Source organism: Phalacrocorax aristotelis, chromosome 5, assembly GCF_949628215.1.
Source record: "Phalacrocorax aristotelis chromosome 5, bGulAri2.1, whole genome shotgun sequence".
NCBI classification, from domain to species: Eukaryota; Metazoa; Chordata; class Aves; order Suliformes; family Phalacrocoracidae; genus Phalacrocorax; species Phalacrocorax aristotelis.
The window spans coordinates 32,640,391-32,643,078 of record NC_134280.1 but is presented as its reverse complement, the minus strand read 5'-3'; positions in this window follow the sequence as shown (position 1 = coordinate 32,643,078).

Here is a 2,688-nt window from a genome sequence, read left to right as displayed (position 1 = left end):
CGGGGGGGGAGGGGGGGGTAAGACGGAGAGCTCAGTGCGCAAGCGCGGCTGATGGGCGTCCTGCGAGGCGCTGGCGCTTTACGCACGCGCAGTACCGGGCGGGTAAGCGCCGCTCTTGTCGGTTAAGTGGTCCCACGGGCGCGGGGCCCGAGCCCCACCCACCTCGTGATGGATGGCGCGGCCAGCGAATGACCGCGCGGCTGAGCGGCGCGGAGGCGGGCGCTGGGGCGGATGCTGAGGCGACCGGTGACGGTCGGTGCGGGGTAGTGTGAGGAGGTGACGGGTGGTAGCGAGCTGGGGGTGCGGTGTGGGCTGAGGAGCGGTCGGCCGCAGGGAGAAGCCCGGGAGCGGTCCTGGCTGCTTGGCAGACGAATGGCAGCAGGCAGGGTGCCAGCGCACCCGCCGCTACCGCAGGAGAAGGGGTGGATAGCGTCCCTCATGGCGCTGCCCTCAGGGTAAGAGGCCGCTGGGCGCCTGGGGAGCGGGACGAGGTTCGGAAGGGAGCTGAGCCATTTGCGTCCCCGTCAAGATGAGCTGGGTGGGGTGAAGCTCCCCCGAAGCATCCCGCCAGCAGCCCCCATGCTGATGCACATCTTTCCACACCTTTATTTATCTTTGTAAATAAATGTAGTGGTTCTCTTCCCTCCGTGCTTTTCAGGCCAGTTCATAAGGGGCAACGTCCTCTAGTAGCCTTCACACAAGAAAAAAGTTCTTATGTATATGAAGGTACAAGCACTTCGGAGCTGCTCTGTTTTTCTCAGGCTAGAGAAGAAAATTAACAGCACTCTTCCAGTATCTGGCTACAAGCTGCCTTCTTCCCATTCAAGACATCAAAAGATGATGATGCTTCCAGTATACTGTGTGGACAGTCAAAATGCAATCATCAAGCATGCTACTGTTTCCTGAAAATTTGCTTCTCACAGATACTGGTCCCTTCCTGAGGGCTGGTCCCACTGGAATTTGGATACTCTGCTATGTTTACAACTTGCTTGACCTTTGTTTCATCTTACCAGGGCAACCGGCCCAGTACCAACAGATTAATTGCTAGTATCATAATAAAGCTTATTTATGTATACTTGCCACAAGATGGGGGCATAATTGGATGACAGCACTTCAGGCAGATCAAGTCTATTCAATATTTTAGTAAGGGCTAGAAAGATGGAATGGAAGCTATGTTTCTAAAATTGGCAGATGTCACCAAACTGGTCAAAACCACTAGCAGGTAGAAGAAGGAATTCTTATAGTGATCCATACCAGAAATACTCTTAAGATCAAGGAGGTGAACTTAATAACAGAAAGCAAAAAATACTACATATTGGAATTTGAAGTCAAGTATATGAATTCAAAATATCCAAAATTATCAGAAAACGATCACATGCTGATAGCAAATCAAAGCTAAATGTCTACCAGTTGCAACATGCTGCTGCAGAGGAAGTAAATCTACGCCATTAAATTTGGCATTGCATATAAAACCTGGAAAGCAATAATTTCGCTTTACTTGGCACAACCAAAGCCACTGATGGAGTACATGATGGTGGAGCTCATGTTGGGACTCTGCAATTCAACCAAGACATGGGCAAACTCATCACTGAGTTTCTAGGTGAAACTATGATATGATCTATACCATGCATGATATATATCATACAATATGATCTATGGTGAATCTAGGATGAGATTCATCATCCGAGAAAAGAGCAGGAGGAATGATCAGAATTTACGAAACATGACCTAGGTGGGAGTGTACACAGAAATTGTTTAGCTGTTCGGCAATAACTGTCCTTATGCAGCTTCCGCATTTCACTGGGAAACTATAACCTTTTTTTCCCAGTCCTGCTGATGTAATATATACATTTCAACATCGCTGTCTACAGTATACATCATAAGTGAATGGGATTGATTCTGTCTACACACGAAGCCCTGGAAACTCTCCCTTAAAGTCAAGTGTTGTGAATGAGCTAATTTTTTATTCTCTCAACTTTTAGTACTAGTGAGCACAGACCTAAGTAAAACACCAAGGCTGGACACACAACCTCAGTTCGAAGTCCATGATTGCTTAACCATACAACACATCAATGGTATTTCATAGCACAGCGTAATTTGTAATCTTATATAGCTTATTTACTCTTGTGCTGTTTTATTGTACACCTGCAAAGTTTCTAATCTCCTCAGAAGCCTTTGCAACAAGCAAAGTTGAGTCAACTTGAAAATTTCTGATAAGGTAAAATGTATAAATTATTTGCAAAAAGGGTGATAAATGCATGATGGTAAAACTGGTATTTACTACTCACCAATTGTTCCCCTTACGAAAGTTGGTAGTTCACATTATGGCTTTTTGAGGATTGTCTTAAAGACAATAAAGCCAAGGTTGTGTTTGTGTGAATATGTATGTTGATCGATCAAGTGATCTATACATCTGTCTGTCTTTGCTGTGTATTACTTACCATGCAGAAGTTTGCTGAACGGTTCTGCTTGTAATATTTTGTGTAACTGCATGTATTCAAATGTTCCTAAGAGTGACTGTCATTTGAAGGTGCAGAGGGTCTTCTGGTTCTTCACTTAGTGTTATTAAATTCACATTCTGCATTTCTAGGAGGATGCACATGAACATACCCATAGGCCACAGGAGAATATATTTACTGAGCTGCCCAGGGACATGTGAGGGTAAGGTCGAGGCAGACAGTAACTCCC